This window comes from Pectinophora gossypiella, chromosome 23 (genome assembly GCF_024362695.1).
Source record: "Pectinophora gossypiella chromosome 23, ilPecGoss1.1, whole genome shotgun sequence".
Taxonomy (NCBI): Eukaryota; Metazoa; Arthropoda; class Insecta; order Lepidoptera; family Gelechiidae; genus Pectinophora; species Pectinophora gossypiella.
Window position 1 is genome coordinate 10,803,374 of NC_065426.1, and position 18,269 is coordinate 10,821,642.

The 18,269-nt window shown below is 40.7% G+C and overlaps 1 protein-coding gene and 1 non-coding gene across 3 annotated transcripts in view; both read right to left on the bottom strand.

The window, feature by feature from the left end:
• Positions 1 to 18,269, bottom strand: part of LOC126377501 (mucin-5AC-like) — a 72,323-nt gene that overhangs the window by 45,202 nt on the left and 8,852 nt on the right. The window contains exon 1 of one of the 2 annotated variants that reach the window (XM_050025238.1): positions 5,042 to 5,065. The exons of the other annotated variant lie outside the window; for it this stretch is intronic. The gene's annotated coding sequence lies outside the window, so the exon portion shown is untranslated. Of the gene's footprint in view, positions 1 to 5,041; positions 5,066 to 18,269 lie in introns of those variants that run through there. 2 annotated transcript variants of the gene reach the window in all.
• Positions 14,321 to 14,392, bottom strand: Trnav-uac (transfer RNA valine (anticodon UAC)). The gene has a single exon. It is a non-coding gene; the product is annotated as a tRNA-Val (tRNA).

The following is an 18,269-nucleotide window of genomic DNA, read 5'->3' on the forward strand; positions in this document are numbered from 1 at the left end:
TACTATGCATTATTGGAACCCCCAGCGCTCCGCATTTGTCCGGCCAAGTAGTTAATGCCATTTGCGACAATCTACATAGAAAGCGAATAAACTTTGACTGACGATAGCAAGGTTATTGGAACAGAACCTCCTTTATTATGGGAATTTATGGTAATTTGTACAATTTTTATGGTAATAATACAAGATTTTATGGCATTATTAAATAGTGAGTTTATAGCATGTGTAGTGGGTACATTTGTACATGGAATATTACAATAAAATGACTGAATAGGTACCTTCTGTGTACTCTCTGTCGACACTTTTTTAACCTCTTTAAGAGGCTGAATGATAAAAAAATAAGGGTCACATCTCACTAGGACATAATGATGGTACCACCACCATTACGCCAGGAATAGTAATAAACAGCAGAACACAGGATTTTTTTGACTTATAAACAGGCTTTAAGGTGCCCAGTTGTCTGAGAGGATTAGGACCTTAGTGGACCGCTAGCGATAAGCGCTGAATGAGGGAAATCGTCGACCACGCCAGCGGGGTCAGTTTAGGATTCTTTACTGCCAATCCAGTAAAGTTATAGATAAATATATACATTTTGAAACTCTAAACGGGTTTGTAATGGTGTAGGAACTCTAAGCTCGGTATATAATAGGCAAGTTATTAAGTAACAGCCTGTTGCGTCGGCGCAAGGTGATCCGGACACTTAGCATGCTCGGCTTAAGTCGGTTTTAATCGGCTTAAGCTACTTTATCCAAATGTGTTGCTTAAGTTGGAATAGTTTCGTATGCCGTTCGCAAAAAATAAAAATTTGTACGTATTTGAGTGTGAGTTATAAATTTATCTTAGGTGCAGTTTTCATTATCACAGTTACCTCGATCATTATAGACGGCGATATGGCTCACCACACCACCAATCACATTGGTCTAACAGAAAGCACGGTGAGGCGTGGATACTTAGTTCATCTTGTCATGGATGTACTGACTACCCCAATCGGAATACAGTCGTGAGCTTACGTTATGTTATTTCCGCCGATATGATAAACTTTCGTAGATGCTTTCACCTTCGTTCGTATTAGTGACGTGGTTACACTTTCTCTCCCTTTGTTAAGACTTGGGTCGATTCATTCATCGATCTGTAAGTACTATGCGGTTCACTGGGTCCGTTCAACTGTGTTGTTATCTTTAAATAAACGTGTTTGTACTTGTTTTTTTTTTGTTCATATAAGCACATTGAACACAAAATGGGTGAGCAATTCTGGTATTGAATTAAAACATAAATAAACTGCCTATAAACATAGGATAAAGAATATTACTACGTATAGAGAAGGGAATGTTAGGTTTGGACACGTAGAGCGGAGCTTGCAAAAGCGGTATATAAAGCGAAAGTTGATGGTAGGGCTGGCAGAGGAAGATCTAGAAGGACTTATATTGAATAAATCGGAGATGTCCTTAGAAAAGGTTTAGTACGATTTACTCTGAACCGGCGAGCGTGTATGAAGCGATTGACGAATGTGAAGGAAGCAACATAAGTGTGTCAGGATCGAAGCAAATGGAATTCTATAGATTCTGCTTACCCCGGTGGGAAATAGGCGTGAGTTTATGTATGTATGTATGTATGTACTACGTATAGAAATTGGATCTCCAACCTCAACCTCTCACGGTCTTACTTAAGAAGATATAAGGGGAGCGCGCTTACTTCTTCTTCTATCTTGTGGGTTGTGAGATTACCATCCTCATCAACCCTTGCAACTATTAAGCCGCCAAAGGCCCCTGACATGGCTCATGTAACGACTACGTACTTGTATCAGTAAGTAGTAACCGGGACCAACGACTTAACGAGAGTTCCGTCGTCTTACTTTGGGACAATCAGGTGATCAGCCTGTAATGTCCTAACTAAACTGCTTACTGTCTACCTCGCTTACACTCGACAGCACGCGGTAAGCATGAGATTTTTGTATGGGCTGTCCTATGTGATGTGGGGGTGTTTTATGAGTCCCACTCTTGAGGAGTTAAGTAGCATACTTCCACCACGCTGCTCCAGTGTATAAGTTACTTACTGGACAAAACATATCTAGTCTTTCATTCAGTTCCGACTCATTTTGTATTCGTTTCACATTACATGTTATCCTTTGTTATACCATTGTAATTGAATGTATCGAACGTGGATACATTTTAAATGAGAACTCTGACATCTGAGTTGTAGCGTGTAGCGTGATAGATTTTAATATAACTAAGTAAGTAGTATGTGTGTTGTTTTGTTAGTATAAGACACAACTAAGACCTCCGTGGTCCAGTGGTTTGAGCGTTGGGCTCACGATCCGGAGGTCCCGGGTTCAAATCCCGGTGGGGGCATTTCACAAAAATCACTTTGTGATCCCTAGTTTGGTAATAGGGCATTACAGGCTGATCAGCTGATTGTGCGAAAGTAAGATGATCCGTGCTTCGGAAGGCACGTCAAGCCGTTGGTCCCGGCTACTATTTACCGATGTAAGTCAGTAGTCGGTACGGTCACGAGCATTAATATGTATACACTTTGGTACCATGTCACATTAACTTTTTTGACAAATTGAACTGTAAGTCTCACTAAATGTGAAATATGTTAGTGCGACAGAGTCCTAAAGTGGGTACATTATATTGCTCATGACTGTACATGAGCCATTTCAGGGGCCTTTGGCGGCTCAAAGTAACCCTGACACCAGGGTTGATGGCGTTGGTAATCCACCTCACAACCCACACGATAGAAGAAGAAGATTCTAATCTAACAAAAAGGATACTTATAGTGTTTCCCGTTCGCCCGATCGCTTGACCAATCAACTGGTTAAAACTATGTTTGAGGGGGGTGAGGTAAACCTAGCTCAGACGCTGGTGGGGAGCGGAGATTTGCCGTTCTATACGTAGTATTATTCTGTATTTTATGGCTTAGTGTCCTATATGTTCATCGCATATTCTCTAACAGTACGACTCTACAACTATTGTACTCAAATTCACACTGAATTTTAAAACACTATTCTATTATTCTACTAGTCCAGTCTCAGTGACATAAGTAGAAAGTATTACAGACGAGTGGGATAATGTTATGTTCTTGTTATGTATTGTTATTTTATTGTTACGCCAAATCTGTTATTTATTGTTTATTGTGGGAATTTTCGTTACAAAGTAGCTATCAAGGTTGAAGTGTTGTTTATCCGGCTTTTTGTCATGTTGGTAAAAAATGAGGTAAAGATATAAAAAGAAACGTAAACGGAGAGAGGTGTATATATATTTCAGAATGTACTTTTTTATTTTCGTTTGTTTAAAATTTAGTTTAAAAGTTTCTCATCTGGTACAACATTTAAGACAATAGGTCTGAAGGTGTTCTGTTCACGAGGTTATAGGTCATTGTATACAATTAGTAAATTCTTTTTCTGTCGTGTGGGTTTTGAGCTGGATTACCAACCCCATCAACCCTGGTGTCAGGGTTACTATTGAGCCGCCAAAGGCCCCTGACATGGCTCATGTAACGACTACTTACATGGGACCAACAGCTTAACAGCCTGCCGAACCACAAAGTAAAAGTAAAATAAATAAAGTAAGTTAAGTAAATTAAATAGTCAAAGCCTCGAAGCCACAAACGCAAAAAAATATTTTACCTTTTACCTAGAAAACTTTAAAAGATGTGTTGCTGTTGCAGTTTCTCGTCATCACTTCTCTTCACTCATAACACCTTGCGAAATGACGTAGATTTAGAAATGTTAAATTGACCTTCAACAATCTATACTACCATACAAAAAAATCAATCAATCTATACTTTTTTTTTGACGTGACTTATTGTAGATTTGCCGCAGATGGCAAATCCCCTCTCGTAACCGACGCCCAATCTCCTTGAATTAAGTAGTTCTTAAAAACGAATCAATTCGCAACCGTCCGATACTTGGTCCATCTCCCAGCATTTCTATGATCAATTCGCTCTCACTTTCAATGCCAAAGTCACTTTCTACCGAATGTTCACCTCTGACCTTGCCGGTAGAAGCGCCGTCACGAATCTTGTTAGTGACGCTTCTAATTATCGACACCAATATTTTATGAATGGCTACGTGATTATTTTGACGTAGAATTACTGCGTTGACAGCACCTCCCCGAACGGCGATTCCCGCTAGGGCGAGTCTCTTTACGGCTAGTACTATGCATTATTGGAACCCCCAGCGCTCCGCATTTGTCCGGCCAAGTAGTTAATGCCATTTGCGACAATCTACAATAAGTCACGGTAAAAGCAGGGTCCACAGAATACCAGCGTCGTGGCTCGCGCCGCGGCTTATGCTGAGTGAGGCCCTTTTATAAAGGACACCACCACCATCGTTGACCAGTCCATACACTCAATTATTTGTATTTCTCGTGTATGTTGTTTTTATTATGTATTTTGTTTGATTGTAAGTTGTGTTTTACTCCGTGTTTTAAATTATATATTTGTTTTGTATTTGTTACTGTGGTGTCCCTTTATAATAAACGTTTCTTTCTTTCTTTCTTTCTAAAAAAGGTGTGATAGTATCTGTCTTATGAGTTATAAAAGTGAAAAGGAATGTCGCTAATTTATTCGAGTACCTATCTGCCGGCTCGAGGTTCGAATCCGACTATAAATAAATATTCAGATGGAGTTTCTTATGTCGGCTTTTTAGAACCAACCAGACAGACAGACTCACGCCCGTCATTCCTATTGGGTTTGGCAGAGCTACAACTCTCCTTATTTGTTTAACGCAACATAGCATCAACCCTGTATAGTAAAATGAAACGATTGATGAATGTGGAGGAAGCAGACAGTGTGACAGGATCGAAGCAAATGGAATTCCATAGTCTCTGCTTACCCCCGTGAGAAATAGGCGTGAGTTTAAGTATGTATGTATGTAACTAGTCAAAACAACATGAAAATGAAATTAACCAACTTTCTACAAAATAGAAATAAAAATAAGAACAGATGTAACTGCCCGCATCAAGATTCAACAACTGACATAAATACATACAGAAACAGAGTAATACACATTATATACAATACATAAAGATACAATCATACATACATTCGCTGCAAGGTTGCGATGTTTCGCCTACGCACCTGCAAAGAAGGAGTCAAGAGTTAGTTTGGGTTATATTTTCATGGTTCCGTAGATTGCACGATTTGTTCTTACACGATACAATGAGAGGTACTTACATTTAAAAATGATAACATGTATCTAAAGCTTGTACTCAGAGTATTCCAAAAAATTATATTCGGAATTACTTTGACTGTGTTATCATACATTTATTATACTTATTCTATTAAAGTACCATTTTAATAGAAAAACATCATCATCAGCCCATTAACGTCCCCACTGCTGGGGCAGCGGGCCTTCCCTATGGATGGATTGGGAGATCGGGCCTTAAACCATCACGCGGGCCCAGTACGGATTGATGGTTATTAACGACTGCTAATGCAGCCGGGACCAACGGCTTAACGTGCCTTCCGAAGCACGGAGGAGCTCGAGATGAAAACTTTTTTTTTGTGGTCACCCATCCTAAGACCGGCCTTTGCCGAAGTTGCTTAACTTCAACAATCGCAGACCGAGCGCGTTAACCGCTGCGCCACCGAGCTCCTCCAGGTTATTTTGCTACGTTCTTGATTATCTTATGAGGCTAAAGAAATAATTGTATTCTTGAATTATAATTAACAGCTGATCTAGGTGATTTGGTTCATGTTTAATTTGAAAATCATAAATAATTCATTCTATATTGTCTGCGGTTTCTCCCTTTTTTTCTTTTTTTTGACGTGGCCTATTGTAGATTTGCCGCAGGTGGCATTAACTACTTGGCCGGACAAATGGGGAGCGCTGAAGGCTCTCACCCGGTACAACGTTTAAGACACCAGACCTGAAGGTGCGTCAAGGTTCTGAAATGTTATCCGAAATAAAGGTTCTACTCACACGTCAGAAGGAACCCTAAACTAGGTGATTAGCAGTCCATTGTTGGGTAAGGCACTCGCGAGTACTCTATATTTCGGCAACATATAGCACATATCACACATTGTATGAAGTTGTATGGTAGTAACTTGCTCAAAACCAGTGCAGCGACATACATACATAAATTCACACCCGTGCCCATAGAGCTTCATATCAGAAGAAAACTTGCTGCCCTTCTTCAGCGAACGTCAGGACCAACTATGTACTATTGCCTGACGAGTTAGATGCAGAAAGATTGAACCTATTTTGTTTTTACCATATAATAGAGAGGAAATAAATTGGCCACCTGATACGACACGATTCATTTATAAAAACATCATAGAAGGAAAAATTTAAGGAAAGAGAGGAAGGGGTACACCTAGGAGAACATTTATTAACATATTAGAAGGTGCAGCTTGTGTCGTGTCAGGAGGTGAAGAATTTGGCGGGAAGAAGAGAGGAATGGCGATTACTCCGCCGACAAGAGCGCAGCTCTTAAATAAAGAGACTATAAATAAATATTCAGAGAGAGAGAGATAATAGAGACGGCCAATCCGCTCGAGACAGCAAATATTTCAGAATCCCGATAGCACTAGCGACCCCGTCGGAGTGGTCGATGATTTCCATCATTCAGCGCTTATCACTATCGACGCACTGGAGTCGAATAATTCTTTCAAATATAATCCGCCGAGGTTTGCACCCAACTTGGCACCTTCAGTCCTGTTGTCTTATATATACCGGTTGAGAGCCCTCAGGGCTCCCCATTTGTCCGGCCAAGTAGTTAATGCCATTTGTGGCAAATCTACTATAAGTCACGTCAAAAAAAAATGAATGTCACCAAAGGGTTGCATATTACCGAGATAGATAGATAGATAAAATACTTTATTGAGCACAATGGACACAAAATACAGAGATAAGGACAGCATATACAGAACAGCACAACAGGCGGCCTTATTGCTCATGCAGCAATTTGTTCCAGGCAACAAAAGGAAAGATGGTTTACATAAAAGAAGAGGAGCCAGAGTTCACAAAGTGCGCCTTTACTTGTCCTTTAAAGGACTCCAGCGATAGATCCCTATTCAATTCGCCTGGGTTCATTCATTCATTTTAAAATTAGTGGCTGTTAATCATCCGTCCCTTTCCTTTTCGGCGGATAAGACAATGACAGGTATAACTTAAAATAAAGTAAGGAGATGTCTGCAGGAGTCGGGGCCATTAGTGTGCTAAGTGTAAGTTTACTTAACTGACTGTAACTGGTTTCCAGACAGGTTCGGATTTCGCAATGAGGCAGTATTTGGCCGAGAATTGCAAGAGTTAAGGGAATGACTCAGTTTGGTCTAACCAGGTTACGGAGCATTCTTAACTATTGCGAGAGAAGGCTGGTCTATGGTGTTGATGTTCAGGTAGCTCGTCCCTTATTGGCCGGCCAAGTAGTGCTATATAGTCGTAAGACCAAATGTCCTTTTAAAATCCAAACTATTGTGTAAGGAAATCTGGACCGCATGAAGATATTTGATAGTGAATCATCACCCTAGCATTATCCCGTTTCTCTCACAGGGTCCGCTTACCCAACCTGAAGACTTGACAGGTCCGGTTTTTTAGAGAAGCGACTGACATGACCTTCCAACCCGCGAAGGGAAAACCAGCCCAATACAGTTTAGGTCACATACCTTCGAAAATGCATTTCTCGGGTATGTGACTTTCCTCACGATGTTTTCCTTCACTGCTGAGCACGTGATAATCATTTATGATCGAAACATGAATTCAAAAACAAATTCGACAATCATTGGCTTAGACCTGTGCTGGATTTGAATCTGTGGCCTCAAAGTGAGAGGCAAGCGTTCTACCAACTGGGCTACCACGGCTCATCGATAATTTAATTAATGAATTCTTTATTTGCTTTAAATGTGGTGCATTTTAATAGTCGTAAACCTCAATAAGTCATTACAAAAAAACATACCTGACGAGGAGTGGGTATATAAATTTACTACACAGCTCTATCTACCCTTTCAGGGATACAAGCGTGATGCTCTGTAGTGTTCAGGTAGCAAGTATTGTCGGAGGAAACTTTACATAATCACGTTTTGATACGAAGGTCTAAGAATGAATTCAAATGTATGTCAGTATACGCAGCAAATAATTTCTACATAACAAATTACAGTATGTAATTAATTATTGATAATTAACCAAACAAATTAAATCCTACGCTTTTAACGAAGGTTGCTTCAATCACCGCCCACTAAAAATTTTCTCTTAACTTAAATGCAATTTATATGTGCCAACTAAAAACAAAAAAACAACAAGAAAATATTTTTCTCAGAATTTATTTTTATATTTCTTATGATAACATGGGCAGAGGGGTACTATTCAGAGGCAGAGGACAGGAGTCCTTGTACGGCTTTGTAATAGACCACTCTGGGCGCCATCCCACTTGCGTCAGACAGAGTACTGCGGAGCAGAAGACAAGAGGGAAACCACTGATCTATTTTTCCCTAAAAAAGTAGCATGGAAAATGCTGCACTGACAAGAGCGTGGCTCTTAAATTGTTGTTGTTGATGATGATAATAACATGGAAAGAGAGGAAGGGGAAGACCAAGAAGAGCTTACATTGAACAGATTAAAGAGAAGGCGAACGTCGTGTCTTATAAGGAGGTGAAGGAATTGGTCTTTGATAGACAAGAATGGAGAATGCTACACCGACAAGAGCGTGGCTCTTACATTAGTGATGATGATGACATGATGGCACATAAACGTCTGGTAAGCTCACGACTATATCCCATTTGGGGTAGTCAGAGGTACATCCATCGCAAGATGAACAAAGTGCCTACACCTCACCGAGCTTTCTGTTAGACCAACGTGTTAGGTGGTGAGCCGTAGCGCTTTCAGTTTGAGATGCAAGCCAGTATACCACAGAACCATAGTGGCTATAGGTGGCTGGGTAGACACACTGATGTATACTTAATTATGTTGCTTTGGTTAACCACATTGGGCAGAGATATCACGTCCGCCGATATCGATTCAAACGTTGTCGACGATTTCCCTCATTCAGCGCTTGTCACCTAGACACGGTTCTTTGAAATGCAATCCTCTTAGATAACGCCCTGAGATGAAGTTCTCGCTCAATTAGGCACCCTCAGGCCTGTTGTATTAAATTTTGTACCGGGTGAGAGCTTAGTCCCTGCCCTGGCCCCGTTAAAAAGTTAGCTTCAGAATTTAGATTATAACCTATATAGTTTTCAACGAAATATTATCTCTTAAATTATATTGAACAGTATTTGAAGTCGATTTAACTTTTTTTTAAATTAAGTGTTTTCTTTTTATATAAACTTCTGGTAATCAGCAATTACTTATATGATATTACATAACATAACATACATAAACAGCCTATATACGTCCCACTGCTGGGCACAGGCCTCCCCTCAATCAACCGGAGGGGGTATGGAGCATACTCCACCACGCTGCTCCAATGCGGGTTGGTGGAGGTGTTTTTTACGGCTAATAGCCGGGACCACCGGCTTAACGTGCCCTCCGAAGCACGGAATCGTCTTACTTTTTCGGACAAACACGTGATTCAAGCCTGAAAAGTCCTTACCAAACAAAGGACAGTCTCACAAAGTGATTTCGACAATGTCCCCATCGGGAATCGAACCCGGACTTCCAGATCGTGAGCCTAACGCTCTAACCACTAGACCACGGAGGCTGTTATATGATATTAGTGGATATTTTTGTCCACTCATATATAAGACATCAACGAGCGACACTAAGTTGGTTAAAAATTATATTTTCCAAGGAGATATTTAATTCGAAAATGTCTGATTCGAACGTGTTTTGAACTCATAGCTCTTGGCAAACACAAAGCTTGCAGGCTGTTAGATGTGATTGGGCCTTACATTACATTATCATTCGGTCTATGCGAAATTTTATAGTTTCCTTCACCAAGTTGTTTCTGATCGGGACTTATTGTAGATTTGCCGCGTGTGGCATTAACTGTTTGGCCGGACATATAGGGCGCGCTGAGAGGTCTCAAGCAAGGGTGAGTGCCATAAAAACTTCACTTATTTTATGTTTCGTTTTATTAGGCTGCCAGTGGTTGAGACTGTTGAGAGCCTTTTGCACTCCCCAATTTTATTGTCCTAAATAAAATTGTGGTAAATAGTTTTTTTTTTGACGTATCGCCGCATATGACATTCACTACTTGGTCGGATATAAAGCACTTCCAATATGACAATAAAAATATATTGAGATGCAATATATATAAGTCCAACTAACATAGTATAACTAATGTGAAATACATGTGGGTATAACAGGAAAGATTAGACAGATATCTGTTCATTAGAGCTAATCACGCGCTAATTATAATGAATTAGAACAGGTAGATACTGTTAATATTAGATTTAGTAATCTTGATACGTAGGCGGGGCTAATTTGATATTGTTTTGATTATGTATACATAGTTCATTTGAGGAAGTGATTGATACTTAAATCTTACTTACGTAGTCCTTGGTAAGCAAACTCTTAGGATAGGATATGATCACACCAAACACTATCACCTAAACACTATTACAATACAATACAAATATACTTTATTCCACGCACTATACAAAACAACAAACTATTCGGAAGAATTTCAGAGAATATCTCTTGTTTCTTACTTTTTAAATCGCCATTTTTCCGTAGTCGGGTTTTACTTTTTAAACATATATGTTTATTTACATACATACATAAACTCGCGCCTATTTCCCACCGGGGTAAGCAGAGACTGCAGAATTCTATTTGCTTTGATCCTGACACACTTCTTTTTTTCTATTGTCTATTTATGCTTCCATTATGCGTTTTATGCAAGGTTTAGGAGATTAAACCTATCCAGAACAGAACATATCTGAGCTGTTAAGTTACCAATTCAACGTAATTATTGAGTAAATACAAGCGAACCCGCGAGTAAAAGCTAGTAATATGTCTCTCTCTCTATTTAAGAGCTGCGCTCTTGTCGGTGGAGTAACCGCCATTCCTCTCTTCTTCCCGCCAAAACCTTCAACTCCAATACGACACGACCTGCCGACCACGATTTGTTTCATAAATGTTATCCTAGGTCTACTCCTTCCTCTCTTCCCTTAATTTTTTTTAGTAATATGTATATATTTGAAATGTGAAAATTAAGTCCGTAAAAAAATGTTTTCGTCCTCAGTTTTGTCCTCTGGATGGCGCCATATTGAATTTAGCGTGACGTCACATAGCCATTAACCACCGGACAATCAAGACGCTTCTAATGACACGTCATTTGTTAAATTCTGTCAGGTGGTTTAGAAGTTAGGCGGAAACACACATACATCATCACCAGCCCATTAACGTCCCCACTGCTGGGGCACGGGCCTTCCCTATGGATGGATAGGGAGCGCGGGCCTTAAACCATCACGCGGGCCCAGTGCGGATTGGTGGTTATTAACGACAGCTAATGCAGCTGGTACCAACGCAACGGCTTAACGTGCCTTCTGAAACACGGAGGAGCTCGAGATGAAAACTTTTTTTTGTGGTCACCCATCCTATGACCGGCCTTTGCGAAAGTTGCTTAACTTCAACAATCGCAGACCGAGCGCGTTTACCGCTGCGCCACCGAGCTCCTCAGGAAACACACACATAGCGGTCAAAGTCTAATTTTCTTCGACGCAGTCGGGTAATAAACTAAAACGGGCGTTGTCTAGATACTAATTCAAGTAAAAATGCTCCACGACGTTCATTACAGTAGATATCCTGTCCATAATAGTTCATACACGGACATCTCTTTATTAAGCCTCAATCAATCATCATCATCATTTCCCATCCTGAGTCACTTGCTCAATACTAGAGTTGCTTTACTTCCATAAAGGATACGGACACAAAGTAATTAAAACAATTAAAAAAAAATGGTTTTCACACTTAGGTCATCGACCGATGGTTGCTTGACCGTAGGTTGCTAAAGCGCTCCATACAGACTGCGAATTTAACAAGCTCGGGTTCAAGTCCCGTCCGTGCCAGAATTTTTTTTGATTTAAATTTTCTGTTTATGACAAGTTTTATTCTTATAGGTTATCATCATCAATTTAAGAGCCACGCTCTTGCGGTGCAGCATTTTCAGAAAAATATGGTAGTGGGTCATTCAAATAGGTACTTAAGTGCATATTTTCGATTTCAAAAGTGGCACAGAAATAATGACAATAATAATTCAACATAAGTACATAAACAGCCTATATACGTCCCACTGCTGGGCACAGGCCTCCCCTCAATCAACCGGAGGGGTTATGGAGCATACTCCACCACGCTGCTCCAATGCGGGTTGGTGGAGGTGTTTTTACGGCTAATAGCCGGGACCAACGGCTTAACGTGCCCTCCGAAGCACGGAATCATCTTACTTTTTCGGACAATCAGGTGTTTCAAGCCTGAAAAGTCCTTACCAAACAAAGGACAGTCTCACAAAGTGATTTCGACAATGTCCCCATCGGGAATCGAACCCGGACCTCCAGATCGTGAGCCTAACGCTCTAACCACTAGACCACGGAGGCTGTCATAATAATTCTACTTGCAGTGGAACAGCGTGGTGGAGTATGCTCCAGGCCCTGCTCCTTCATTGAGAGGAGACCTGTGCCCAGCAGTGGGACGTATATAGGTACTCCTCATGTACAATCACATAAAGTCCCATAAACTCTTTTATTTTTCACTTTCCTTCCACCGATTGTAATTGGAATACCATTGTATTTAAGTCTATAAATTATGTAATACAAACTGGATTTAAAAGAAAAGAAAGGAAAACATGAAACAGTACGACTAGGGCCCTGTGCTGGGAGGTTTTCTGGCCACGTCTTTCCCTCAGCGTTACAGATTCCGATGTGGTAGTAGTTTTACAGCTAGTTACATCATATGTAATTTAATTTTTGACGTTCAAAAAGCGCTAACTTTGTCAGCCAATTTTGAAAAATAAATATTTTTGAATTTTTGAATTTCGAATTTCAATCTGACACACCACTTTCACTTCTTCCACTCTTATTGAAAATCTTTACTCTTCTTCTTCTTCTTTGCGAGTCGATGGCGATCGATACTAAATTTTTTGACCAGTGATTGGCCACGCTTACAGCATTGTCAGTGGCTTCGTAAAGGTCTTTAATAGTGCAGGTGTTAGGGCAAGGACAGCATAAAAGGTGAGCCATAGTTTGTGGTGATACTCCACACTCGCACTCATCGCAACCATCAACCAGGCATCCCCACCTGCAGAGATTATGACGATCTTTACTCATGTTCGCTTGCTTAAAGTATCTAATTCATCATCATCATCATCATCAGCCCATTAACGTTCCCACTGCTGGGGCACGCGCCTTCCCCATGGATGGAATAGGGAGATCGGGCCTTAAACCATCACGCGGGCCCAGTGCGGATTGATGGTTATTAACGACTGGTAATGCAGCCGGGACCAACGGCTTAACGTGCCTTCCGAAGCACGGAGGAGCTCGAGATGAAAACTTTTTTTTTGTGGTCACCCATCCTATACCCACCTTTGCGAAAGTTGCTTTAACACTCGCAATTCAACAATCGCAGACCGAGCGCGTTAACCGCTGCGCCACCGAGCTCCTCAAGTAGTAGTATCTAATTAGCGTTCTATAATGTCTACTTAGATAGGTATTGTAGTAAGATTATCCGCAATTATAGCGGGATATCTTCAATCTGGGAAGTTTTACAATTGTACCTATTGTACCCTTTCCATCGCCCCGTTCATTGTAAATTGTATTGTATGGCAGGATGAGTTGTTATCTGAGATTTGGACAATCGTTGACTTGGACTGCCGGTTTTTGTGAGTTTTTGGTAACAATCTTCAGACCTATGGTGAAGGCATTAGAGCCATCTCACTAGGACACCTGGGGCCTGTTTAATAAAACTTACAACTGTAAATTACATTGACAATTTGATGTACATTGCGGAGTGTGTGGTCACGAATATTTTGCAGTTTCATATTAGCTACGTAATGAACATCAAATTGTTGTTGTAATTTACAATTGTAAGTTTTATGAAACAGGTTGATGTGGTGTGGTTTGTACAACTGCAAACATTTTGTTGGTGGCCCCACCATGGTGTCCTACTTAGAATAGGGCCCCTCTTCTTCTTCTATCGTGTGGGTTGTGAGGTGCAATACCAATCTCGTCAACCCTGGTGTCAGGGTTATTATTGACCCACCAAAGACCCCTGATATAGCTCATGTAACGAGTACTTACTTACATCAGTAAGTAGTAACCGGGACCAACGGCTTAACGTGCCTTCCGAAGCACGCATCATCTTACTTTTTGGACAATCACGTGACTGATCACGTGATTGTCAGCCTGTAATGTTTTAACCAAACTAGGGATCAGAAAGTGATTTTTGTCATGTCCCCATCGGGATTCGAACCCGAGACCTCCAGATCGTAAGCCTGACGCTCAACCACTGGGCCACGGAGGCCGTTATTTATGATTTTGAAAAGACATGTCCAGATGTATTTCGGTTGAAGTCTTCAGATGCTAGTTGATTAGTCAAGAAAATTTCAGTAATGCTTTGAAGTGAAAGTGGTTTTCGGGTGAACTGTTCCTTTACTTAGATCAGAAGCAGTAGAGTCATGAGCAATATTATGTACCCACTTTAGGACTCTGTCGCACTAACATATTTGACATTTAGTGAGACTTACAGTTCAATTTGACAAAAAATTTAATGTGATATGGTACCAAAGTGTATACATATTAATGCTCGTGACCGTACTTACGTAAACAATAACAAATTGCTATATTAGGAAACAGCACAATTGTAAAGAAAACAATGCGCGATTAATTATACTTAGTTAAAAGAAACATTTTACGTACAACACTATTATTAAATTTGACCTTAAAACGCACTCACTGAGCCATTTTTATGGTGCCCAATTCTATTGGAAGGGATTTGTTAAGTAACTTTAAATAAGATAAACAATTACGAAACAGTCAAGACTCAATACCCTTTTTACGCGCCAAAGCATAGAACAAAAAAAAAACACACGTCCGTAATCCCTAATAGAGTGGGCAGAGCAACACGTAATCAGAAGATAAAATTGCAGTCACTTTTGATACTAAGTCCTGAGAAGAATATGAAGTGAAGAACCTTATGATTCTTCTTCTGTCGTGTGGGTTGTGATGTGGATTAACAACTTCATCAACGATCAAAAGTGTCAGGGTTGCTATTGAGCCGCCGAAGGCCCCTGACATGGCTCATGTAACGACTACTTCTACACATAAGTAAATAGTAACCGGGAACAATTCTTTCGTACAATTAGGTGATGGATCGGAAAGTGATATTTATGGTATGTCTCCACCAGGATTCGAACCCGAACCGTCCGGATTATGAGCCCAACGCTCTACCACTGAATCACACCTATTATAATGGTACATCGTATTAAAATAATTCAATATATCTGTCAGTAGTGTGGCATGTCTGCGAAAGTAAAAGCTGAATAATTTATATGTTTAATATTCGCTAGAAGCTAATTATAAAATAAATAGTGTCAATGACCCTTTTACGTGCTAAACCATAAGAAAAAAAAAACAATTAAGCACTAAAAATTATTGACTCGCTTACATAATACTTAGGTAATAAGTTTAAAACAAAAGACAATCGCCGACTGATCCGAACTTCGGTCAAAGAAAGTGAGGAAACCGGTCCGGGCGAAAGTTGAAATAAAAAATAAAAAAAATCACAAAATGGCCGCGGTCGATCGGAACTTGTTTTTTTAAGTTACGTCGACGAAACAAGTGGTTGTTGGTTTAGTGGTGTTCTGTTTTGCTTCTTTATCTAAATCAATGATGTTTGCTACCAAATTAGTTGCGGCTTCCGAATACATTCCGCTTAGGGACGGTACTGAAAAGTATCGGCGTCCGAAGGACGTAATATACGATCCCGACGACCCGATTACTCTAGCCATAGAGGCGGCCAATCAGCTCGCGACACCGAACACTTCAGGACCCCGATACCGACCCCGCCGGCGTGGTCGACGATTTCCCTCATTCAGCGCTTATCGCTATCGACCCACCAGGGTCGATTAATTCTTTCAAATATTTTTCCTCCCAGACGACACCCTGAGTCGAGGTTCGCGCCCAACTGGACACCCTCAGGCTGTTGTCTTAAACGTTCTACCGGGTGAGAGCGTTCAACGCTCCCCATTTGTCCGGCCAAGTAGTTAATGCTCTGCGGCAAGTCTACAATAAGTCACGTCAAAAAAAGGTCGACAAATACGATGATAAGCAGAATTGCACATCATAAGTCCGTCTTTCCGTCCCAGACCAGAGCACGCATGGAATGGCAATAACTTATAAGGCTAAGCAAATAAACGTATAATGACCAGTATCCAGTATAAGCGGAAGACATTAATAATGTTCCAGTTTCTTACCAACATTCTCCATAATCGCTATCCAGCGATTATGGTTTATTTATGTCCCGGTGTGGTGGAAAATGTCCCGGTTTACATAATAATATCTATTTTCGTATTCGTTACTTTATTGTTCCAAGATCTATTTATGTGCCTTATTGTACATCTAATTTTTCTTGCGGGTTGGCGGAGGTGTTTTTGCGGCCCATAAGGTGATTTTTTTTATATTTCCCCACCGGGATTGAACCAATGGACCGTGGAGGCCGTTAATTTCTAATTGTCAATTGTAATTCTAATAATGTTTTAAAATATTAATTGTTTGATTTGACGATGTTTTGATGAAACTATGTAAGTACATAGTTCAAGAATCTTTTACTAACAACGTTTGCCGTAAAACGGGAGAATGCTAGGGAGATATTGAATTTAGTAATTTATCTTTTACCTAGGAACTACCCAATTATTTACACAAAACCATAAAGAAAAGAGTATTTTTTCAACGTGTCTTGTTCTGGGTTTCCCTTGGCATTCACTGCTTGGCCGGATCTAGCGAGTAACTGTAACAATTTATCAGTACGATCGATGGAATTGGGTTGCCTGTGGAAAGTCTGCGGTTTGCTCACTGTGGTCACACAGTGTTTCCATTGTCATACGGTTCACACATACATACATAATATCACGCTTATTTCCCACTAGGGTAGGCAGAGACCACGGAATTCCACTAACTACGATCTTGACACCACCTTCGCTTCCTTCACTCTCATCGAAGACTTCATGCATGCTCGCCGATTTGGGGCTTTCTTTAAAATATCTTGGATCTGTATTAGTAGCGTTAGCCTCATGATCTGGAGGTCCGGGTTCGATTGCCGATGCCGAAAGTGTCTTTTGTTTGGCTCAGACATTACAGACTGAATCAGCTGATTGTCCGAAAAAGTAAGATGGTTCTCTGGAAGGCACGTGCAGCCGTTTTTCCCGGGCTACTAGTGGTAAAACTAACGACCTCCGTGATCCAGTGGTTGAGCGTTGGGCTCACGATCCGGAGGTCCCGGGTTCGTATCCCGGTGGGGAAATATCACAAAAATTACTTTGTAGTCCCTAGTTTGGTTAGGACAGTACAAGTTAATTACCTGATTGTCCGAAAGTAAGATGATTTGTGCTTCGGAAAGTACGTTAAGCCGTTGGCAATGGTGGCTTGCTGATGTAAGTAAGTAGTCGTTACATGAACCATGTCAGGAGCCTTTGGTGGTTCAATAGTAACCCTGACACCAGGGTTGATGAGGTTGGTACTTCACCTCATAACCCACAGAAGAAGAAGTGGTAAAACTGGTGAAGAGTGTTCTGTACTCCTTCCGGTTGATTGTTGAGGGAGGGCTGTGCCTAGCACGTAGAGATTATATCCTCTTTGTGCTCAGAGTTGGACATGTATACGCTGATAATGTTATGTTGTGTTGTGTTATGTTATGTTATGTAGTAATCATTACAAAAAACTCATAACATAACAAACGTAACACAGATAAGTCTCGAAACCTGATCACTACCGTGCAAAACACAATAAAAAGAAATACTTACAATAAAATTAATTATACAATGCATGTAGAAACTACCAAAACTATATGTCGTCACACGCATGCGCTGGACTGGCCTACTGCACCAGTTAGCATCGGACTGTGAAACACGCGAGCTGTAGTGAAATTAGTCAACTACCATACTTGGTCGGGTTTTTTTATGAATTCCTATCGCGTTATTTAATACTATCCAGTTTTTTGGAATTTCCTTACAGGTATTGTTTCACTGCGGGTTGGTGGAGCAGCGTGGTGGAGTATGCTCCATACCCCCTCCGGTTGATTGAGGGGAGGCTTGTGCCCAGCAGTGGGACGTTTATAGGCTGTTTATGTGTTTTTGTTTATGTAGGTATTGCTTAGGCCCAATCGCGAAAGACTAAGTGTTGCC